General features: G+C 40.2%; 1 protein-coding gene and 1 long non-coding RNA gene across 2 annotated transcripts in view; both read left to right on the top strand.

The window, feature by feature from the left end:
• Positions 1-25987, top strand: part of LOC116695372 (inactive N-acetylated-alpha-linked acidic dipeptidase-like protein 2) — a 483781-nt gene that overhangs the window by 61533 nt on the left and 396261 nt on the right. The gene's annotated exons all lie outside the window — the stretch shown is intronic.
• Positions 6679-18701, top strand: LOC116695376 (uncharacterized). The gene is made up of 3 exons (XR_004333438.1): positions 6679-6689; positions 12460-12462; positions 18512-18701. It is a non-coding gene; the product is annotated as an uncharacterized LOC116695376 (long non-coding RNA).

The raw sequence follows: 25987 nt of genomic DNA, 5'->3' as shown, positions 1-25987 counted from the left end.
CTCCCCGGCTGGGTAATTATCAGAGCTTGTAATAAGCTGGGGACTGAGACATTAATGTAGTTTAGTTCTCTATGGTAGAATGTGCTGAGGTGACTCATCCACTTGCAATTACAGTTGGGTGCTCATGCATGTGTCATCACTCACACTTCACACGCACTCACACACACATATACTTGCCTCCTTGGGAGTGTGAAGCAAACAGGTAATTACTTATGCCATTGTACTGTCTTCCCCAGCAATCTACCCTCTGATCAATACTGGTATTAGCAGCCAGTGCTGTGGCAGCTCTATACAGTGAGGCTAACTTGCCCACAGCATTCCTATTATAGCCACACAGATTGGGCTTGTACGGATTCTCATGGAAAATGAGAATTGTTACAAAGTATCATTCCTAACAACTTTTTAAATCTAGTATTGTCTTATCTTTTTTACAGAAGTGGGTGGTTCTTAAAGCTTTAGTGGTTAAGGGTTTGATATTAATGAACGTCCGTTACATTCAAGCAATTGCAAAATGAGTTGCTACAAAGCTGATCAGTTCCATCAAAACTCTAGGTTCAGAAGATCGCGTTGTTGTTGTGGGTAGACTATGTAGGCCTGACGCCCGCCCCTCAAATTGGAACAACTCTACCAACTCTACTATGCATGCTCAGGTGACTGGACAGTTTAAAAGCTCCATACAGCCAAATGAAGATATCTATTAAACTAGACATTTACACATATATACGATTCACATAAACAATTTGAGGAATGGCTAGGTCAAATGTACATATTTACAGGCAACAATTAAGGTCTGTCTTTGAGGGTTAAAATAGTATAGCTACCGTGACGGCAGCCATGCGCTCCGTCACAGTAGTCCGGTGACTTTCCCGCTCAGAAATTTGAGTGAATAATTAACTCTTCTGAAGAGTCCATCATGTTTTTTAAATTCCCAGTATCCTCCCTGGTTTCTATGTCAACAAACCTTTTTCACATGACTAAAACTAGTAAATGCTGGTCATGTGACAATTATAATTAAATATATAATTAAATGTCAGTATTGTTGGCGAGTAAAAACAAAACTAAATGTGGTTTGCAAAATAAAAACTATGCTAAAATGTCTCTTCATTTTCATTGACCAAAACGTGAGACAAAATGTTAACGTTATTTTGTCATGTTTAGTCGCTATTATTATTATTATTATTATTATTATTATTTTGCAGTATTTCTTTTCCCTGTGTCTCATTTCAGGGGCTGCATCAGGTCACACTCAGGTTGCACTGCGCGGACCCAGGCGACGTTACTCCCTCAAGCCCTGTCGAGGCATTATTTAATTTAGAAGATGCAGCGGTGAGTTAGTGAGACGAGGATAAGCGACAACAAACAAAATTAAGTTTGACACAGAGAAAGGGACCGTGGCCGGCCAGCCGGAGTTCGACTTTGGGAGCAAATAATAAATGACATTTGGAAAAACTTTCATTACATGGAATTGGAATGTATTGTGGAAAAAGATGGGGACAAATGCCGCCACAAAATCACTGGAACAAACCACGAACCTTAAGAGACATCTCAAGCCATTCCTTAGTGATATGGAAGTAAGACAAGACATAAACTAACGTTAGTTTCTATTTTAGAAAACTCATGCCAAATCATGAGTGTGGTCAATGTCTCATTTTAAAGTTAGCTTTAGATGTTAGCCACTGGAGCTGGAAACATCTGAGGCAAACTTTGTGTGTGTGTGTGTGTGTGTGTGTGTGTGTGTGTGTGTCTGTGTGTGTGTGTGTGTGTTCTTAGTTCCTATCTGACTCCATGTGTACTAAGCATCCCTATACTTTACTGCTAGGTACACACTATACTGCTATATTGACGGGATTAAATAGAATTGCATTACTAAAAAGAGAATAAAAATAAAATTTTCATTGACTAAAACTAGTCTAAAATAAATAATAAATAATTTTGACTAAAAATAAAACAAATAGAAACTAAAATGGCCACTTGGCACAAAGACTAGACTAAAATTAAAACAGGCCACCAAAAATAACACAAGTATGCATGTATGGATGATCTATTTAACACTTGCATAAAAGAACCTGCATCAAATAATAACATGACCAGATTTCCTTTGTTCTATAATATTTTGCCTTCAGAGCTAATTGAGCTGGTTAGCTACTGATGAAGTACAGTATTAAAACCCTTTCATGTTATGAGATATACTTTTGATGAAACATTAAAACAGCCCGTGTGGTATGAATACAGCATTTGATGTTATTTTAGAATAGAGACAGGGAGACAATCTCTGGAGATGAATGATGACAATTTATGTTGGATATTTTAGCCTTTTCAGGAACTCTAAAGCACAGGAGGAGGTCTGGATGTGCAATGAGACAAACAGCATACCGGGAGCTCATTCTCTCTCTCTCTCTAGCCGTCTCTTCTTAAAAAACTTAAAAGAGAAGGAAGAAGGGTGGAGAGAAGAGAGGATTTGTGTGATGAATAAGGGAGAAAAAAGCCAGTGTGTGGATGGAGAGAAACGAAGGAGAGGAACACAGACCAGGAGAGAGAAAGCAGGAGAGACACAGATGTAAATGGGCCTCAGGAGAGTTTCTGAGAGTGACAGGCTGCTGCCACGACTTTACTGTGCTGTGGGTAAACTGTCAAAACATTGACTGGTCCACCTGGCAGCCCTCCCCTTCCTCTTTCCATTCTCCGTTTTTATTCTTTCTTTTTGTTGCTGCTCCCCTCAAAAAGAAACTTCCAACATTGAAGCTCCAAGAAGGAGACAAAAACAAGAAGAATGCAGGAATGAAACTGCATTTTTGTGTTTCCGTTTATTGCAGTCACATCCATTTAGTTGTTTTCTATTTTGGTCAGCCGCTTGCAGCCAATAGATAACAGTTGGAATTAACTTGTGGAACTAACACTGACCTCAAGTCTGTGTTGCAATCACGATGAGTGCGTTTACACGCAATCTTTTATTTTTATTCTGGTTTTTAGAGTGTACCGGTTATGTGATGCACTTGTTAACCTTAGGGATAGGAGTCCTACAATGTTAATGAAATTTCACTCTAAGTAGGTCAGTTACAATGTACTCTCAGTAAATGTTACTGTGTTACGTTTATAAAAAGGGGGTGTTGTACGGTATGATATATGATACTACTTAGTGGTGGACGTATAAGCGGGATAGAAAATACACAGATATGAATTTGTCCTACTAATGGAATTTCCCATTGCATATATTATATATTCTTTGCAAATTCTGCACTCATGTATTGTTTATTTCATATTAATGTTTAATATGTTTGTTTGTTCATCTATGTATACACCTTTTAACCAAGGCAAATTCCACATAAGTGTACCGTAATTCCTCAAATAAAAGCCGGGGTCTTTATTTATCTGAACCGCAGAAGGTACCAGGCTTTTAATTCTAATTCCATCTGTTTGGTAAGTATAGTTGTTTTAAATTAGCCATTTCAAATGAAAAGCCATAGCATTCCAGTGGACAGAAATCATTCATTTTTTAAGAAACGTCTGCAAAAATGTCCCCATATACAACGACAGCCAGAAGGGCAACAGAGTAATTTGGGTCAGAAATAATAAAAGGCAGTGCTGCACCACTCACAGTCACTCCACAATATGAATACAGTTTGATTATCACTTTTCACTTTCTGAATGCTGGTCTATAATGTCTGTGTATGTCCGTGGGAGGAGAGAAAAACAGAAAATGACAGCATAACACAGTGAAAGACTCACATTGTGCTGAAATGGAGAAACAATGCTGCAACACAAAAAAAAAAATCCAAATCTCAAAATTGAAAACTGAATACCTACCCAACAAAAAAAAATCTGAAAAGTTGAATACTGTGGTCCAGCCCTCCTCTTTTTTATGTGAAATAAGTAGGCTACAGTACTAGCTGCCATGCAGTTGCAATACCAGGGGTTTAGCCCATCTGAAGCATTTATATTAAAATGTTAAGAAAAACAAATAACCCGTGATATTCTGTTACTGTCCATGCTTCAAATTATTCTGTGAAATTTTTGGGCATACCTCCCAGGCCTACTGTTAAATAACACTTTCATGCTACAAAATAAATTGCATTAAATGTCAATATACACTAGTGGAACATCATCTATATCAGCTCTTATATCCAAATCAAAAATTAGTCCCATTCCAAAAAAACATCAACTTGCAGTTTATATATACTAGGGCTGTAACGATATGCGATATGAAACCGAAAGCGCTACACTCAGATCCACAAAACTGTGTCGCGCTGTGAAAACGCAGAATTGCGACACCCCCCTTCCAACTCCCAGAGTTATCCTTCCTGTCCAGATCACATCGCAAGTTGCGTTTTAAGCTCCCCTTTTTTTCTGCTTGTGGAGAGCTATGTGACACATGGAACTATTAAACAGGACAGGCGAGTTAAATTTGCGGTCCGAGGGTATACCAGGCAGACACACAGCTGACAACCTGCAGATGGAGGCGCTAGAGACAGGCTCGGACATACAGTCCCGCGGCGTGTGTCCGACAATGCACAGAACATCAAAACCGGAACAGCTGTCCGCAGACATGCAGTGCAGAAAGTAGGCTCGTTCGAGATGAACTGCGCCTCGCCTGTAAAGTGGACGAGAGCAGGCGGCAGCAGCGGGGGCGGTGACAAAAAGCTGCGGTAAAGTCGGACAGTTTCCAGCCGATTCCAGCCGCCTTCAGGCTGGACAGGAAGTGATGAAAACACTGTGGTGCGATTCCGATTTAATAAAATATAATCAGACCCACACATCAGCTTGTACACAGTCTCCAGTTGTTTTAATTATGACAGAGTAGCTGGCAAAGTGCTCTACATGCGATCTGTTGCTGATTTTAATGAACAGACTGGAGATGATCCGTGATCTGAACGGATTTATCTCTTTGACTTCTAAACTTAACTATCAGCCTCACATGTGTTATGTACAGAATAAGTCTTTAAATCAGACAAATAGCAATTAAAATCCTTCCGATTCAAAAACAGTAAAAAGTTTATATAAAACGTCATCATGTTGTAAACCAATCAGGTGTTAAATCAGCTGAGAAGCCGGCGTTTCCCAGCATGCTCTGGGTCCGCCTGGGTCCGCCTGGCTCTTGCAGTCGGTAAAAGCAACTGCGCCGCCTGCGTCTCAGAACTGCGGCCGCCTTGCTCTCGTGAGATTTCCGTTGCCCACGTGTGCATTACGTCAGAGCAAGTCGGGATCAAGTCGGACACAAATCTAACCAGCATGCAACGGGCGCCGATCGCCGGTGATCGATTCTGCGCAGACCTGGCTCATCTCGAACGAGCCTAGTGTGTCCGAGCCTCCGCGCAGGTGAAATGAGACTCTATTTCCTGTGCTTTCTTTTGGAACGCTGGCTGCCAAAAATCACACCTTACTAGCAAATCAAATAGCCTGACTTAAACTATAGCTATCAGTATAACTAAACAGAAGGTAGTGGCTGGTGTTTGTGTGTCGGCCCGCCCCGGCATTTGGTGACTGTTGATTTCAGACCCTGCACAGTAATGTGAAACAGTAGCCATTTAATTTACTTTGTAAATGTAAGAGAAGTTGATTGAAGAATTTTGAACATGCTTAATTCATCTCCACAATGGAGTTTAGCTCGCTTCAACGCAACGTAATATCTTCTGAAAATAATGTCCATCTCGCAATCTGTCTCTGCAGTCATCTCAACACCACTAAATGTTGCATTACAGTGTGTTGTAACTTGCCTTACTAAGATTGTAACGGGTATAATATTACTGAAATTTAAATATTAATGCGTAATATTACTGCGCTACTGCAAAAAGGAACACATTACTGTAATTGCATTACTTTTGTAACGCGTTACTCCCAACACTGCTTTTCAGTAACATACAAAATATGGGCTTACTACTATTCCGTGGAAGATGCAGAACGTGACAGATGGGTGGGTCTGGATTAAGTCGAGGTGGGCCTGAATCAAGGATGTCCCGAAATCAAAGCAGTTGTCCCGGGTCCAGTCTGTTGTAGTTGAGAGAAATTTTTAATCTGCCAGACCGCAGCGTTATGGGACCAGTGGTGTAGTCTAATGTATTGTAGTGGGTATACTTTACTGTATATGTATGGGCTAGGATGGGGGGCCGTATCATAGTGGGGGGGTCTGGGTGTCCTCCCCCAGGGAAATTTTGGGTGTCAAAGACTTCTTTTCTTGCATTCTTGCACACTTCCATGCTCCAAGTCCCGGTGGAAATACCTTTTAAGTAGCCTATGTGAAGAAAAAAAACAATTAAATATATATATAAATAATAATGCAAAGTATGTTGTTACATTTCATTGCGCATTTTAAGTGGATAAATGAAAATCCTGGAGCTTTCTTAGCTGGTACACTAAGTATAACGTAGACTACACCACTGGCTGGGACTGTAAAACACAAGCTCCTTACACTGTGGCCGTTTTTGAAATTGCATACTGCAGACGACTGCGGTATGGTCTTACAGAGGAAGACTGACAGCATCAATATACATGTTATCATTTATTTACAAGACTGTCAAAGGGAGATGGGAATCTTTCTGCCCTGTCAGACGCTCCTTTCCCTCTCCTCTGCCGGCTCCGTGGCCGGTGTGTGTGTGAGTGACAGCCCGGTCAGCGAGCTTGTTACGTTGCACCCGCAATCTCTTTATAACTCAGCCACAGGTTCCAGTTAATCTTATAATGGATTTGTACGTTGAGTTATTTACACAAACGATCAGTCTGATCTCTTGTCTGTGAGTCTCCTGATAGAGCTCCAGCCAGCTCATAGCGGGGTCTGTGAAGGTGGACAGGCCGGGCGGCAAGCCAGCAACCCCGGCAGGCACCGGCCGGCTGTCACGTCAGACTGTGGAGCTTCTGAACTTTGGACTAAATTTGCAATTAGCCATCAATTTTTGTAAAACGGCCCACAATTGAGCTCTAGATTTCTCACATTAAAAAGTCTCAGAAGGGATCAATGTATAAGTTTTCCGGCCACAACAGCAGTCCATGGTTGTTCTCATTGTTGCAGCAACACACACTTAACTTGTGTCAGCTGTGACACAAGTCAATGTGTCAGAGCTCCATGCCTGCTACTGTTAGCTAGCAAGCTGTTGCAGAAGACCTTTAACTATGAAAAGAGCTTTAGCTAAACACTTACACACATTTACACTCCGGTGGCGCAGCATCGGGGGACAACTTGGGGTTAAGTATCTTGCCCAAGGACATTTAGACATGGGACTGCAGGGCCAGGTGTTGAACCACTAACCTTCCGATTGACAGACAACCACTCAACCAATGAATCAAAGTATATAATACTGTAAAAGACTATTGCCAAACGTAAAAATGAATATGCACATTTTTATGTTGCCTTGTTACTACACTTTTTTTCCCGTTTCCAAAACAAACCTCATCTGGGAGTGATACCTCACTCTTATTAATTATCTCTTTGTCCTGAGTTGATGACAGATTCGGTGCAGCTGTGAGCTGTGAGGGGGGATAAAGTTCCACCTGGTCTGACCCGTTCTCTCCACTGCAATCCAGAGATCAACCACAGCCCGGTCACCCTGACCACCACATCTTGCTTTGGGTTTATTTATTTACAGAGACACAAAATATATGTTTAGTTTATTCTTTTGTTAAATAATTTTTTTTTTAATCATTTACCCTGCCTCGTTCCCTCTTTTGTCATGGCCTTGAGCCAGGTTGTGACATGAGGCAGAGAGCCAGCCGCTAAATGAGTCAACTTAACTTCATGCTTCATCCACACAAAGCACGTTGCTATCGCCACGAGTGACCGCTTTATTAGGCTTGTTTTCTGTGAACGATGTGACGAGGGGGTAACGTTAAGGAGGAGTTAGCGAGCTAGTGTTAGCCAACTAACACCGGCAGCCTGGCTTGCTGGTTCCACCGTGCTTTTATGCTGCATCGGTTACAGAGAGCCAAACACCGGGCTTGGTCCAACGTTAGCGGTCTACTGACCCGCTGCCGACTACTGTCTTACTGTCCTTCCTTACTCCCTGAAACGCCGAGAACATTTCCCGAGCTGTGTTGGGCGGCTCTCGGCTAAGACAACTAAGAACAATTGCAATTTTTTTGTGTACCAATCAAATGACAAACGGTGCGTGCGCTTGTGTTTATTTGCTGGATAAACCTAATGTGTGTATTTGTGTGGCGTGTTACTGACTGATAGCCATGTCCCTTTCAGCCCAGTGTGTGATGCCCTGGGAGTCCCAGCAATAAACACACAGTCATCCTTCTGCCATGAATCTCTGCCAGCTGCCTCATCTACTGCTCTCCACCCAGCGTCACACAAACACACTGTCAGGGTGCAGCACATTTCAACAGCAGCCATGATACTGAAGTGCTCCAACCATTCATCTAAAGCCCTCCCCAAAGGCCATGTTTATGATTCCAGAATAAAACATAGTGTTGTAGTGTTGTAACAAGTAAAAACAAGCTTAGAGCTAATTCTATTGTATGTTGCCAGTTGTGTAAATCCCAAGAAGCCATTGAGACTAAGGCAGTTATTAGTAATGACGAAACGTTAGCCTGAAAACCCATTTAAAGGTGCTTTAAATGACACTCAGAACATCATTATAATTGTAAACCCATAATAGGCATGTAAAGATAAAGTGGTATAATTGCATCCTGACTGAGCAGAGAATAAATCACACTCTCTGCATGTGTTTTAATCTTGGTCTTCTTGGTTTCGGTAGGCAGTCTGGCCGCATGTGCGTCCTCTTCCTTTGAAACTTTCTACCCGTCCCTTTGGGGACTACACGTTTTTCCGACGCTCCATTGTTCCGACCTCTCAGGAACCCCAAAAATTCCCTTCGGTCCTGCAACCCGTTAGTCCGACGTCTCTTTGTTTTGAAAAAAAAGAAACCCTCTGCTCCAACATCCCACTGTTCTGATCATGTAGGCTTTTTATATAGGTTAGGATAGCCGATTGGTTGGGGTTAGGCATTTGACCTTGAGTGGTTAAGGTTAGGATAGCAGATTGGTCAGGGGATAGGACCTGAACAAATGGGGGTATGTTAAGGGGAATTTGGGACACTTAACTGCACGCAAACCGGTGCCGAGATTGTGTGAATTAGGCTAGATAAACATTAAAATGTGTTAATAAGCTTGTTATTGTTGATTCAGATTTTAGATTATGGGAGGGGATCCAGAACAGCCTAGCTATAAGCCGTACGTCGGAGAAAGGACATGTCACATGGCTTCACAGCTGCTCTGAACTGCCCACAACCTTGACTCTGCATGTGCTGGAGTTCATACAGTTGGTTAGCAATGATAACGGCACCCAAAGTTACCTCCCAGGTCTCCCCAGTGACTGTAACCTAACCCCCCTGTTAGCACCGGTAATAATCAGAGATGGAAAGTAACAGAGTACAAATACTTTTTTACTTAAGTAGATTTTTAGGATATTTTTACTTTACTATATATTTTTGTGCCGTCTTTTTATTTCTAACACAAATAACGGTACTTTCGACTACTTACATTTTACAAAATTGGCTTGTTACCTTAGTCTGTAATAATTTCAGTGGAGTTACCATTATGTTTTGCGTCAATACCGAATTCATTCTAGTTGGATGGGAATGTACAGCACGATCCTTTAAATGTTAAGGGGAAGATTAAAAAAGAGAAACTGGATCTGTGAATTCTCACAGAATCACAACTGAATTCGTATCTTGTTACTCAGTCAGAATCTTATTAACCTCGAGTTCCAGTCTCCTATATCATGATAATCATATATGTGATATTTTAGGCCTATTGACAGGCATCCATTTAAAAATTAGCCTACGGCATATGAAGAGCCTCTTTTCCATGTCCACTGAAGTTTTTCAGCAAGCACTCTAGTAACATGTGTGTGGACTAGCTTGCATAAATAATGGTTGTCATTCGGAAGGCTACTTTTACTGTTATACTTTACGTAAATTTCCAAGCCTGTACTTTGTTACATTTACCAGAGTATTTTTTAGTATCTGTACTTCTACTTGAGTACGGGAAGTGAGTACTTTTGCTATCTCTGGTGATAATGGTCACAAATAAGGAAGTTAGCACCACACACCAACTTTCTCTCTCACTGTCTTCCTAACTATCTCCCACACCCTGCTGGAGATAAATTAAGGGAAAGCAGCTGTTGGTTGATCGGCCAGGGGGCGATCTGGCTGATGCTGCACCAAGAAACCACACGCCAGTCGCAGCGCATTGCAAGAGCCTTTGCAGCAACAAAAGAAAAGTCCCTTCACAGTGCAACATGGTACGGTATTGGAGCTGGGAGCTGAGGCAAAAGCAGCCGGTGCTCCTCGCGTACGTCCCGAAAACTGCATTTATCCTGCAGTGCACTGTGGCCGACATGTGGCAGTGCAGCTTCTCTGTGAAGTAGTAGCAGGGTCGCCAGCAACTGAATGTTAACAGGCGTGCAACATCAAACTCTGCAGGGTAAATCCAAATAATCTGTCCTATCAGAGATCTGAGGAGCATACATCAGAAAGCAAAAACAAAGAAAGCGGAAGAAAACGGGCATCCGGCAGAACGTTGTGTATGTGTCAGAGGCTACGGAGCAATCCTGGAAGTGGAACATCGTTTGAAATAGACTTGAGAGGTACTGACGCAATATTTAGCAAAAAGTATAAAAACTCAAAAGGTTCCATAAATGTACATGTATCAACTCCAAGGATCCCATTCTGTGAAGAGTCGGTCCGCCCATCACCACCCCTCAACCTCTAAAACAAGTGACAGCTGCAGCAGGAGGAGACGGTAAAAAAGAGTAAATGAAGGAGAGAGAGTCAGTGTGTTGTGCTAATTCTTGTCTCTTTTTTATGGTCTCATAATGGGTAGATTAACCAAATTCAGTGTCATTATTGCTGTTTTCATAGCTATTGTACTTGTCATAGGACCTGCTGAACTGGGTTGGAAACTGAATGTCAATCAAACTGGCAATTTTTATTGTGGTTATGTTCTTAATTTAAAAATATGTATTACACTCACTTAGGCACAATCTGATTTAATGTGCCGTAACTCCTGACATTCAGGAAAACAGTTCACAAAACCCACAGTTCGGTTTGTATCACGGTTTTCGGTTCTGTACGGTTTGTATTTTTTCTTTAAGTCTTTAACACTACAGAAATATGCTTCAGAATATGATATAACTTTATTATCCAAAATATAGAATACAATATTTAAGAAAAGAAGTGCATATCATGTTATCGTGCACAAATTTAATTTGTCCTGACTTCAATCACCTTATTGGGACCAATAGGAAAGGAAAGTTAGGTGAGATTTAGATACAGCTAGGGATAACATTGATGATTTTAACAAGCTGGCAGCATGGTGGCTCAGTGGTTAGCACTTCTGCCTCACAGCAAGTTGGCACTGCAGAGTTACATCACTGGTCGGGGCGGGGCCTGTCTGTGTGGAGTTTGCGTGTGTTTCCTCTGGGTGCTCTGGTTTCCTCCCACCATAAAGACGTGAATGCTAAGTTAAAAGACTACCGTTGAAAATTAGCCGACTGGCTAACACTGGTTACAGCAATGTTAATTACTGTGCATTGTCCTAATCAAATAAAAAATAAACAAAAAGCAGACTGTGTATAGCCATCTACAGGAACGTATGTGCCTTTTTAGCACACAAAGATTGAAATAACTTGCATTTATCAAACTGCCAACTTCAGTGTAGCTCTTATGAAAAGTGTATCCTTTAAAAGAAGAAGAGACAAACTCTTAAAGCTTTGTCTTTTAAACATAAAAATGTATAGTTCTTTTGTTTTAGGGGAGAATACAATTACTCTAGGCTGAGTTTTCCTAGTAGCCTTACCAAAAAGGGTCATGATACTGCAAATGTTATAATTTGAAAATGGCTGGTAGATTTAAGATAAACTATTATAATTTATTGAATCAAATTTGACCATGTCTGTCAGTGGTTTGTTGATTGTTACATTGTTAGTTTCCTATCCCGGACTGGGACACACATTCATACGGTTTGATAAAGGACTCATTGGACTTTAACTTATCATTGCACTTAGAATAACGAGCGTAGCAGTCCTCAATTTAGGTCATTGTGTAGGTCTCATCTCTGTTTTTTCCTCCATCCATCGTGTGTGTGAATGTGTGTGTGCACACGCGTCAGTCACGGGGGGAACTTAGCAGCAGCACTGCCCGCTGCAGAGAGCCGACAGGATTGAAACAGCAGAGTGAACGGACATTACAGTACATTGAGGTTAAATGTATACAGGTCGGCAGGACGGTCTGACATGTTTTGCACCGTCTATCCCTGTACATTTTGTTGGTAACTTGTCCACACCTCTACTTTCACACGAAAGGGAAACACACTGTCTGAGGTCACATACGGGCATGAGGCTGCATTCAATTGCATTGAACCGTGCGACACTCACACACGTTCCAAACTGAGACAAGCAAACCGAACAGTTTGGATGTTTTTTCATGAACCGTGCCAGCCCTATTCCAAAGTGAAAGTGATGATCAGAAAGTGCTCACAAATACCAAGTTTGAAATGGAAAGAATTTGCTCTAAATTAGTGATGGGGTAATGGCAAAATGTCTGTTTTGACTAGTACCTTTCTGGAACTGGCATTCAGTCGCAAATATGCAAGTAGTTCATTGAAGCTGAACACAAAGCCTAAAAGCACAGAGCAACTATTGTAACTTTTTAAAGCCTGTAGCAAAGAAAATATAAACACCTTGCCTTGCCAAATAAAAAACTCTTATAATAGTTTGCAAAAAGTTCATTTGCCCTTAAACTGATAAACAAATGCACGTTAACGTATTTAAATTAAACGTGAAAAATATTTACAAAAGAAAACCATCTTAGCAAGGTCTCTGTGTGCTAGTTCTGTAGAGTAAGAACAACAGGTGGCTACAGCTGGATGAATCTAGATTCTGCAGTGTTTTTTGAAAGATGGGTTGAATATCTTTAAATTACCAATGTGATTACTTATTTCAGCTTACGGGCCTTGCATCCCTACGCAGATGTTTTTAATTTCCAGTTTTCTGCTCAGGTTGAGCAGGGTGAAACTATGCTGGGAGTTAAATGAGGTAGATCAAATGTACCATTACAAATCATAAAGGTGTAATTTGTACCACCTAAACAGGTGCAAGAGCTGAGAAGAAGCGGTCTATTAAGCACAGTCTGCACAGTCCTAAATAAAGATATCTAAAATGACAAACACCTGTGTTAGAATTAGAACCCCAACAGCGTGATGCAGGACCCTGACACAAAGCGGTGGGGGGTCTTGAAGCAGCCTGAGGGGGTTCAATTTGCAATAATTGTTCCCTTTACATTACCCTGCTTCTTACACGGCTACTTCGGATGTTACAGGTTTGTTTACATCCACAACGTTCCACTTTCAGGAATATAAAATGCTGTTGGATGTTCTTCTGGATATCACTTTTTTTGGCCAAATGTCCATTACCTTTTGCTTTCTTTTTGTTGGAATTCTGTGGACTATGGTTAACTGCTCCTCAGATCTCTGCAGGGTAAATCCAGACAGCTAGCTAGACTATCTGTCCAATTGCAGTTTTCTGTTGCACGACTAAAACAACCTTTGAATATACACGTTCCACCCCGAGGCTATTTTGCAGCGGCACCGTTGCTCTGTCTGGCGCCAAGCACCACCCATGAGGATTGTGATTGGTTTAAAGAAGTGCAAATGAACCAGAGCATGTTTTTCTCCCATCCCGGAATGCTGTGTGGACTAGCCACATACTGTGGAGGAAAGTCTGGAGCAAAATGAGACTTATGGCAGGTCAACTTTATGGCTCTCCGGTGGAAGCTAGGTTGCCCCATTGCGTGAGCTAACCAAGGAGCTAACAAATGCTCTTTGTGCATTGTGGCCACCTTTCCTTCCCCCTCTTTCCCCTCCTTTTGTGGTCCACTGATCAGCGGTATAAGCTCTGTGCAAGCACAAAAAATGATTTGGAAATTCTCCGCCAGTCTATTACCAAAACTCTTTCCATGGCAACAGTGTGTTATACTTAGTAATGGTCCCCATTTGTATAAGCACAAACGGAGCTCTCTTGCTGCATTTATTCAGTGTCGGAATATTGAGTTCCTGACTGCTAAAATTCACTCTGCTTTTATATTATGAGATAGGGCATGCCTTTCTAGTTCCGCATTCATTTGGTCATAAATCAAAGTGGACTACGTGAAATTTTGATGTAATGATGGTGCCACAGCAAAATTCAATTGATCACCAAAGTGATGAGAGTTCATCTTGTGGGAAACACGAATCCCTGTATCAAATTGAATGCCAATCCTGCAAATATATATTTCAGTGTAAAACCAAGATGCCAGATAAAAGTTCAGGGGTCCAAAGTCACATATTTATCCCTGGGGACCATGAATAATTGTACAGAATGTTACAGCATTCCATCCAATAGTTGTTGAGATATTTCAACAAGATTTAAAGTTGTAGGTATATACAGTCAGAGGTTATCTGCCCATCTATGTCTGTTTTAAATGCCACAAGTTTGTCATTATAACGTTGTAACGAGAGTTGTGCATTATATTTATCCCTGTGGGAATGTGAAGTTAGAACTGAACTTTTAGTTGCAGTTATGGAGGATGTGTGCTTTTTTGAATGTTCCTTTTTAGGATTCTTCTCTCAACCCCTTTTCTTTCCCCTTTTAGTTCTTAATCAGTAGTACTTGGGTCAACGAGATTAAAATTTCCAGAGGTGTTTGCAGACCTGATGCTAACCTGTGACTCTCCTTGCCTTGCAGCTGAATGATTACACTGGTGTTTACATTGGTGTTCCATCAATTACACCGGTGTCAGGTTTTTTTAAGCCAAAGCTGCAGCTCTGTCACTCTCTCCAGGTGTTTCTGTCAAGCAAATTCATTTTTGAAACGGCACAAAAAAGAAATCAACTCAGTTTCCATCAACTGGTTTGGAGCAAATAAACTCGACAGCGTAGTTCTGTGAGATATTAGCTCTGGAGTCCAATCCAGAGTCAAATAAATGGAGGTTGCTAACTGGACACCAAACAAATTGCCCTCTAACGGCATCTTCGGGGAAATAAAAGGAGAATGGACAGCTAATCGGTTTGCTGAAACATATTCACTTAAAGTGTTTCTATACCCCATTTTGCGAATCAACTCTTTTTCGACAAAAACCACCTCACGAGAGCGTCAAACTTTTTTGCGCAATTCAGGAAGTTTAATCAAAATCATTTTAACAAGCTTTTTTAAGGCAAAACTACAAAATATGCGAGAAGTAAGGGAATGAAAACTTCTGGCTGACTCCCCATTCTGCCACTGCTCCTGGGACTTTCATTTCCCTTCTGTTCTGGTTCAGCCATGCACATATACAGTATATAAACATACTCTCCATAAACACCCTACAGACATCTCGGATTTCCATACCTCATGCTTTAATGACTTGAGTTAACTCTTTAAATTTGGCTTAATTTGTTTAATTAAGTTTGTTTTGGTTAAACTTTACAATGGCTTTTCTCCCTTTTTGTTGTGGCCACTTGAGCGAGGTCATTACATGTTACCTACAGTATATCTGAGGGAAATACCTCTCAGCTTTCAATGTGTGTGATTTTTAGCAGGTTAGCAGAAGCCGAGCAGAGATTGATAGCTTGTGTTTGTGTAGTATGAATATGAGCTACAAAGAAACAGCATAACATCTTGCGTTTTAAAGATTAAAGAGCTGCATTGCTATCAGTCTCTGCAATGCCTGCAGCCAGAATGACTTCAAAAAGCATTTACATACTGGTGCATGCATGCACATGTGCACAGGTTTCATCATAATCAATGTCAATGTTTTTCATGACCCCGGGGTGACGCATTAACTTCAAACAGAGCCAGGTGAGCAGTGACTGCAGTGCATCAGTGGGAGGCACCGTTGAGGGGTTAAGTGTTACATTGGATAAGAGTGTGTAAGCCGCAGCAGAAACATGCTCCTCAGGGCTAAACCCATACATTACATTCATGTTACAAAAAACATCCAGCCCACACACACACACACACTTTCTTCACACTTTATCATTTAGAACAACTTTTTAAAGGATGGGATTTCTGTTTCATCATGTGTATCTGTCAACTTCTCCTGGCTGTCAGAGTGAATGAATCTGTTAATGGACAGATTTAGAGGGGTAAAAAGATGGGCACACTTGATAGGTTCGAAAGTGATTACACCAAAGTAGAAGCAAATGCAGTCATTTCCAAATTCATTTAGATTAAGTCAGAATATTGCATGAGTAATAGCTCCCAAAAGGAGTTTTATGCCATTGTGTGTGTAGATGTCAGGAACAGTACACATCAAAATAGTATCTATCTATCTATCTATCTATCTATCTATCTATCTATCTATCTATCTATCTATCAAACTAGAGTATCTATTTTTAACATGACTGTGTGAGTAATACCAACCTTCCAAAATAGGCTACATATCTTGTTTTATTGGGCAAAAATACGCAACTCTATGTAAAATCAGACATTCTAGAGCCTAATACAGCCCAAATGGAATGATCCTTTTTTTCATATCCACATTTTCTGCTTGTCACGGTCCTGCACTATGGCCAGTGGCCTTAGGACTTTTGGTTTCAGATTTCTCTGATCAGGTATGTCTTTCCTTGGACACTTGTTTTGTGTCTACCCTTGTCAGACTGTCTTTGTATTTACAGTCCTCGTTGTCTTGTTACTACCGTGCGATCCTGGGTTTTCTTAGTTTATTTTGCAGTGTCTCCGTTTCTCCTGTGTTGTCTCTTGTTTTACTTCCTGCCACGTGTTTTCCTGCCTCTGTGATTGTCTGCCCTGAAGTGTTACACCTGTTCATCAGCCCTCATGGCACCTGTCCCTTGTTACTACTCTCGTTACCCTGTGTATTTTTTTGGTCTGTTGTCTGGTTTTCGTCAATCCCTGTGTCTCTGTCTTTGCTGAAGTCTTGCCTTTTCCCACGTGTTACTGGTTCTCTTGGATTATACTGTATCATAGTTCCCTCCAAGTTTATTCTGCGCTTGGGTCCAAACCTGCCTTCATGTAGCTGTGACACAGCCACTACGACGGTTACAACTGTGAGATTGCCCGTCGAATCAGGCTCTTTAGACTGAATTGTCCAAAAGTCAACTATTCAGGGTCACCCCTATATGTTACCATGATTTAAGCTCTGTATCTATCTGTTCATAAAGATGTAGCATTTTGAGATCACATACTTGAGGTCATACCATACAATACCGCGTGGTACCGTTTAATAGAGTACAATGTGTACTGGCAGTGTACCGATCAGCTTTTTAGACCCCCAATCCTATCCAATTTCTTAAATATTGAATATCTGCCGATACCAACAAATATAGTAACTTAAACATGTCTTAAGCTTAATACATTTATATTAGTGCAGCAAGGGAGTCTTTTGGCTCAACACCCAAAAGGTTCTCTCTAGGACCCCACCCCCAACCAGAAAATAAAGAGTTTCAAGTTCCCCCCTGGACAAGGTAAACTACAGTTAGTACACATTTCTTGCGCCTAATAGTTCATCTTTGAATTTCTTCTCTTGTTCACCAATGTCGGATCCAGGGAATAAGTTTAACTTATTTCAACAGACTGTTATGAGTTGCACGATATTAGTGCTGCTAATCTCATACTAATATTTCCTTTAAAAATGTACTTTTACTTAAGTACAATTTTCTAGTACTCTTTCTCTTCCTGCCATTCCATTTCTTCCATGCACTATAGAATATCTGTTAGATTAACATGAGTTTGCCTAGTTGCATCAATGTGTTGTATATGTGCTAATGAGTTGACTGTATTAGTGATGTTAGAGAGAATTAGACAAACCTTTTGTCAGGATAATTTACCAAATCATGACAGAGTCACTGGAATCTTCTTCAAAGCTCATTTACATGCAGCAAGGGATCAATAACGTGCACCACAAGAGTAAAGAGATTGACTGGCGAACATCCTCAGCAGATACTCTTTTTAGCAAAAACTCCCATGGCCACACAATAGACGATCCTAATAAATATTCTAATCATGATAGTCCTGGGTTAATCCCATGAGTTCCCATTGAGCTCCCACACATCATGCACTTCGCCCTGAGGCACTTTCTATTCTTGCAAGGTCATCCTGTTCTTTTGAATACAGTCATACACAGATATAATCATTATAATGGCTACATAGTTTTCATGCAACAGTTTAATACAAAACTATAGTTTTTGTAACACCTCAACACTCAATCCTCAATGATGTTCCAGAGGGAGGATTACAACTTTACTTACAAAGCACGGATCTTCAACAGGGGGTCCGAAACCCCTAGGGGGGACCTCACAGTCAATGCAGGAGGACCACAAATTTATGTAAAACTTTTTGGGACGTGTTCCCCCCCCCCAAATTAAAATATATCTGGAAATATTAACATGAATCCAACGCAATATTAAGAAAGATAAATCGGCCTATTCTATGTATATTTTATGGTAGCCACCGGTTAAGTTTATAGATTAACTGTGTGTTTGACATTAAAACATTCTGAAATATGAATATGTATGTAATTGTAATAGCTTAGGGCACCATAAAAAGGGTATGTGTAAAGGCTTTAGGCCACTCTTTGCGTTATTGTAGACCCAGTTTATTATGCAACTTAAATTTATACAATAGATATAGTAAGGGGGTCACTGCTCTTCTCTCTTTTAGGTTAGGGGTCGTTGGTCTAAAAAACGTTGGACTCCTGTTATAAGGCATAAATGTAGGATGAAAAAAGAATGATATAAACTGGATAAAGCAGATCTTCTTTGCTATGGTCTCTCTTCTCCTTATCTGAGACTAACACACTCGTGGATGTTGCGGTATTAAAGTTAGAGGTTCACTACACAGTGACATCTTTAAATTTGTGTTTTTAATGAGGATGAGATGCAAAGAACAACATGCTAAAGCTGCTCCGGCTTTTAAGCCTTTTTATTTGGCAAGCATGCTCTTTTCCTTATTTTCACAGTTCAAGTTTTATTCAGTAGTAAATAGGTGGAAAGCAAAAATTTAGTTTGCTATAGAGTCCAAAATAATAAAGCATGTCTCAGCATGACCCAACTTAAGGGTTGGGTTTCAATTCCATGCTACACACCGACTGTAAAGAGCATGTTCTATTTTCTTTCTAGTCCTTAAAATATACTGTTTTCACAGTTATGGGATGCAGTACAACTCTAGAATGCCACTGCCAATTAAACTTAGGAAATACAAAGCAATCAAAATATCTGAAAGTTATAAATTGGGAAACTATTACAAACTGAACTACTTTAGCATTAGCTGCTCATTAATGATTCACTATCAGTAGCTCATTGATCAACTGCATGTCTACAAGCTAGCTAATGTCCAATCATCAGGGTTGGGAGGGTTACTTTAAAAATGTATTTCAATACAAGTTGGCTACTGTCCGAATTGTAGTCAGTTATCTAATCACAATATTAAAGTAACATAGCTTGATTACTTTCCGTTACTTTTGGATTACCTCAACACCAAATACAAAGACAAGAGAAAAGAAATATTATACCAAATATACAAATAAGGACAACTGAAAAAAAAAAAATCAATATAATTATATTTATTTAAACTTAATTCACACTTGTGTAATCTGTAAAAAAAACAGAACAATGTAGCCTATATATTGCATATATATGTATTTTTGTTATTAGTTTGTATATATTTTATGATGTCTCATTATGGTCTCTGTTTTTTATATCTATATGTTATGAAATTTCAAAATTATTAAGGTTTTTATATCTATATGTTGTGAATTTTTTAAAAATAATTAAGGTGGAGGCTTCAAATAAGCCCACTGGGTTTTTTGCCGCTCCCTACACTGTATTTCTTTATCTTTGTCACATTGTGTTAGACGGGTGTGTTGTGATGTGTGCGTCTTTGCTTAGTGTAAGCTCTATTGTTGAGTTGCCTCTTATCAAAGGGGTGAAGCCATAACAATCGGGGTAGGCAAAAAAGTTTTTTTTAGCCTCTGTTATTATTTTATCACCTTCATGAGTAGGCACAAGTCATTACCCTCAGCTACAGTACTATATTGATCTTTATTTAAAATGTATTTTGTACTGTAATATTCCACATTTGACTAAATGTAATCTGATAACGTCTTCTTTTCTGTAACTTAACAGAATACAGGAAATGCCTTTTTTATCCTAATTACATAACGCAGTTCCATATATTTCGTTCCTCCACATTATGGCCAATTATAATTGACACAGGTGTACAGCACAGCTACTATAACAGCAGTAGCATGGCTACAAAAGTACCTTTTCCTTTAAATGAAGAATAATGTTATGAATGAAACTGAAAAGGGAATATTTGAATCACTGAAATGTGCAGAAAAAAAGTGAAATTTTATCATACAACTTAAAAGGAGGAACATGTCTGTCTAACCTTATTTTGTGAAGTCAGAAATCCGTGGCTGTTCCCCTAACTGCAACTTTTCTCAGCCACTCACACCCATACTTAGAAAATCCAAACACAAATGTCGGATCAACTATTAAGGTGCTCCCTGCAGAGAAGGTGTGAGCACTTCAAATGTCACTGCATTTCACATTAGCCAGTGGCCTGCTGTTACATTGCAGTTGAATGATGGTGTGCATAGATTCATAGATGTGTGTTTGCTTCCAGTGATGATTGGTGACATTTCCCTACATGTCTGTTTTGCTACTCAGGACTGCCATGTGCAGTAAAAAGCTGTGATTTAGCCTATAGCCAGCTGTTGATGTGAACATGATATCTGACACATCATGTTACTTGTGCAACATCTAGTTTAAAATCACTTTTTTGTGTATTTTTTTATAATTTTACATTCTACCTTCACACTGCACATACATTTATGTGAGAAGTCTGTTTACTGTGATTCTACTTATGAAGCAATACATATAGTAAGTGCAAAAAATATGGCTTCAATTTGTAATATGTGCACAGTTGACAGATGTAGTAAAACAGTAAATATCAAGGGCCAAATTACTCACTCATATGTGTGAAACAATTGGATTTACTTAGACAATAACTAGGTATTTATTTCGACTCAGATCAGTAAGCTCATTAAAGATGTCTCATAGAAATACTCATTAAAGACTTAACAAACTTTCCTAATTGTTTGCAAGGAAGCTACTAAACTCCAGGTGAGCAAAATTATTTGCATCTATTACTGTTGAGATTCTTACAATAGTTTTAGTATGTAAAACTAAAAATGTAGGAGTTAATAAACAAACTTCTAAAATGAGAGAAAGGCAACTACATCGCCAAATATATAAAAGAGCGAAACAGGGTTTTCCCTGGGTTTTTAGGGAGCTTAGGTGCAAATGACATTGACATAATCATGCAATTATTTGTATAAAGCTTAGTGGTTGTCGGTTGCAGCATAACTTGAAGAGTAAGAGGAGTGGCTTATCACTAAAATAAGAAAAGCTGGTCCACTTTAAAGGACATCCCACCTTAAAGCAACACCAAAGATTCTTTTGTACCTTAAAATTAGGTTTCCAAAATAGTTTCATTGGTTCATTAACTCGTTACCAGGTGAATGGCACTTCTAACTGCACTATGCAAGTTTGCCAGATCAGGTAGCGAATCTGTAGTTCAAATGAGTCAGTGGTAATGGACAATTCTGCTTCTAACCTGTAGGGTGATGTAATGTTTAGCCCCATAGTGGAAGAAGGAGAAATGGACTCTGGAGTTCTCCACCTGGTGACTTGATTTATTTCTTCAGCAGTCACAAGGAATTGCAGCATTGCCAGAATGAGTTATTGAAAAATAGAAAATAAACAAAACATGAACACTAAATACTAACTATTGAAATTACTATCACCAACTAATATCAAACAAAATAATAAAAAGGCTAAATCAGGCCCGGACTGTTGGGCCCTAGCAACTGCACTCTTACTGGCCAAAGTGGTTCTCCTCCAGAGGAGCCTCAGCCTCCTTCCTTTATAGCAGAAGCCCCTCCTACCAGACAAACCAAAGTTAATTGGAAATCAATCAAACCCTATTGTGTTACTTCAGCATTCCCAAACCTTTATGTCTACATGACTACACGCTCTATCAACGATAACATCAAAATGAAATGTTACATGCTGAACAAGTTCTCACAACAAAACTCTAGACATTCTGTACACCCCTCTGGACTGGCTGACACTTGGGCCATTCCAGATCTTCCCCTCTATAAATGACTCCAGAATCTATCACTTCTTGTTTGCCAATCCAACCCCTGCTTGCAATGAGAACAGGTGAATGAAACTAAAATAAATAACTTGAATTGAATTATGTATGTGTTGCCTTTATCCAAACATGATTCCTAGCCATTTGACAAGTACTGAAATAAAATGACGAACCCATTGCTACTGCTCACACTAACCATTCCCATTTACTTGACATACAAAGGTTAGCTTAGCATGATACCACATGCTACCCCAGATTTACATGAAGGCATGGGCTAGCCCCATGACAGGTGACCAAAGAGAAAAAGTGCTTTGGTGTTGCTTTGAGTTAGTGAGCCTGTGCTGAAGTTGTCGCTAGCTCCGGGGTTAACTCCCTTCACTTTAACCAGCGGGTAGCAAGCAAGACAAGGGATGTTGGCTTGAGTCTTGGAGTTGTTTTCACCCAAGGACAAACAAATTTTCCTTTGTGTGTGCTGTGTACGCGAACCATCATGCGGCCATCATGTTCATGCAGTCCACAGTTCATACCAGGGTTTCGGCGGGGTCTTAAAATGTCTAAAATTTTCAAATCAAAATTTTAAGCCATAAGCCTTTTGTCGTGATATAATAGGTCTCAAGTTTTATTCATAAAGGTCTTAAGTCTGAAATTTGACTTGCTAACACCTGCAGAAACCCTGTATACACGCTTTGTCGCTGTGCCTAAGCGGTATAATGGCAGGTAGGAACCCTGTAAAAGATACAAATGAATCACAGCTGGTGATGGAGCATTTCAAGAGAAAATCCGAACGATCCGGCGGTCTCAGAATGCAGGTAAGGGTTTCCATGGCAAGGATATGCTTATGACTGCAAAGTATCCCAAATTAAGTGAGCTGAAAACATTTTATGCTTGCTTTGAGGGCATTGTCAGGCAACAAGCAAAAATGGCTAAAGCAGAGGTTAATGAATGGGTTGGTGCACTTCTTACACCCACCCATCTCCCTTTTTGAGCATGACGTCAATAAAGCAGCCACAGACAACAATGAAAAGTTAAACCTGAAAGAAGTAAAGGACCTGGACCTACTCTTGGATGTCAGCAAGACTAAAGAGATGATAGTGGACATTAGGAAGAAGGAACTATCCTCCCCTTTATATCAACAGCTCCTTACTCCAAATTCCCACCGGAATCAAAACGGCTGCAGATCCGCTTCGCCGTCTGTCAACACCCACAAGGTCCGGATTTGGTTGCGGTCATGACTGACAGCTGAAGTCACGAGGACCCAGGAGAACTCACGAAATTATGTAGAATAAAACCACAAAACTAACAGCAGTTAGTTTCTGTCTAGAGGAATAGAGAGGAAACAACTCTGTGCTGTATTCAAGGTTTAGTGCAGGGAGATATGAGCCGCTGTGTGTATGCTCTATTTTATTTTGTCCTTTCTGTCCCGCACAATCTGCCCTGTGCTGAATTGCTGCGGAGCTCACCGGTATCCGGAAAAAATAAAAGCTCTGCGTATCTACTCCGGAGGGCTGGGGATCGCCGGAGCTGGAACGGAGTCGGAATACAGCCGCTCCGCATGTCAGTGAAAGTACACACATGGACTTTAACGGAAAGCTAATGACTCCGCCACTGTTCCTGGAGCGGATCCATAGACGTTTCGCAACCGGTGGAAATTAGGAATTAGTCTTGCATTGCCAGACCTTTCTCCACAGCGCTGCGGTGGAGAGTCTGGCAAGTCCACACAGCCTCATTTCTTTAAACAAATCACAATCATCTTGAGTGGTGCTAAGCGCCGGACTCAATGACGGTGCCTCTGCTAAATAGCTTCGGGAAGGAACTTGCTTTGGTGGCACGTGTACATTCAAAGGTTGTTTTAATAGCGCAACAGAAAAACTAAGACAGTTAGGCTAAGATCTGAGGAGCAGTTAATCATAGTCCTCATAAATTATGGTAGAAGCACAAAAATTAAGGAAAAATGACCATTTCAAAAAAATATGCAAGTCAGGCAAGAAAAAGGCTCTGCTTCTGACATTCTCCAAGTGTGGTGTGAACCAGGGCGGATCAAACCACGTCTCAGCCGGAACACGTCGGGTGGAATCCAGGGATTAGTCTGCTGTGCAAATTTCATGTGATGGGAATTTGAAGGTAAGGGAACATAAAAGCAAATAACCCAAGTGGTTATCATTGCCTTGGTTATTCTACGTTTTGTGCTGACAGTCTATTTTGTGTGTGCATGCGTATATGCGTTCATACAGAGTACAAAGAGCTTTTATCTCCAGTTGTCCAAAAACAAGTGTGTATTTGAAATTCTTAACCAGACAGCAAATTATTGTCTGTGTGTGCGTTTAGAGAGGTTGAGAGTGAGAACAGGTATGAGTGAAAGATAGCAATGGTGAAAGACGGAAAATGTGGAGCGAAAAAGAAGTATGCAGGAAACACAAAGGGAAATAAATTGAAAATGAATTAGCTAAGAAGCAAGCAGGAAATGGGAGAAGTGAATGGCAATGTAACAAGAAGCATAGAAGGAGATGCACATTAGCAAGAGGCACATGGTTGAGTGAGTAAGTATTAGTGGTGTGATCTTATTCAACATTCACAGCCGTCCTGCTGGGATATTCTGAAGGGTTAATAATCAATGCCAACACATCGGGCTTGGCCATTAACACACAGCTAGATATCCACCATGACCGGGTAAATGGAGCGAGAGAAAATGAGAGAGGGGGAGAGATTGATTTTGTTAATATGGAACTGCAACACTATCTGGCTGAAGAAGAATGCCTGTGTTGAACTGATGATGTTATTCTTAAAAAGTCGTCCTTAAATTGGACAATTAGGCAATTCAGGCAGTAGAAAAAAAATAGTGTTGTTCAACCATGGTAACATAGCCTTTACAAAGAATTTGTGAACTTTTCTCCATCAAAGCTGAAGAAAGGCTACATAGATGTGTCGGTTTTCTGTTGCACAAAGGAAAGAAGAAAATAATGAAAGCATCTGGGAATTAGGTGTGGGTGGAAATTTCATTTCAAATTCATGGTTTCATTTTTCTCAGATAACCTTTTTATTTAATCAGAATGTCCTTGATATTAAAAGTCTATTTTTTGAGGGAGACTTGGTTATGAAAGCACACTAGCATACAAAGTTACAAAAGTTATTTAAAAAAAATAAATAAATTCAGAAACAAACAAGGGACAATTAAAACAGATGAGAAACGGCAGATACATAATACAATATCCACTTTAGGATTAGCAATTCTGATCAGAGTTTTGAAATGTCCCAGGGAGAAAAAGTCATTAAGCTGTAGTGTGTTCTGAATTATGAATTATGAACTGTCCACTATTTGTTACATCTTTCTGTTTACTTTGCATGTCCACAACTGAGACCTACTGTAACAATGTCAGATAGTTCCAGACCAGATACATTGACAATCTGCTTTTGTATTTGTATTGTAGTTTGTATTTTTTTGACAGTAACATATGCAGCAGATTAGTCTTACTTTGCCAGACCTTTCTCCACCATGGCACACATATAACACATCATTCAAGATTCCGTGGCATGAAGATTTAACTTTATGATGTTTTTTAACAATAATATGATTTCCTCCAGCCTTCCTATGGCCTCCCCAGTGGGTAGAAATGGTGATAGGTGTAAACTGAGCCCTGGGTATCTATGGTGCCTTTGACAAAATGAAAGCTAAGATGGGCCGGTTTGGAATCTTGCCCCTTATGAGGTCATAAGCGGCAAGGTTTTCTCCCCTTTCTGTTCTTTCCCCACCCTGAGTATTTGGCCCACCAATGGGGGAGAGACATCATGACTTTCAAACGAGCAAAGTGGCAGTTGGTCAAGGCCACACCCCCAGCCTCCACCTTGCCCCCCTCTTCCTCAAAACCT

This window comes from Etheostoma spectabile, chromosome 9 (assembly GCF_008692095.1).
Source record: "Etheostoma spectabile isolate EspeVRDwgs_2016 chromosome 9, UIUC_Espe_1.0, whole genome shotgun sequence".
Lineage (NCBI taxonomy): Eukaryota > Metazoa > Chordata > Actinopteri > Perciformes > Percidae > Etheostoma > Etheostoma spectabile.
The sequence above is the reverse complement of the archived record's forward strand: the minus strand, read 5'-3'. Positions and strand labels throughout refer to the sequence as shown.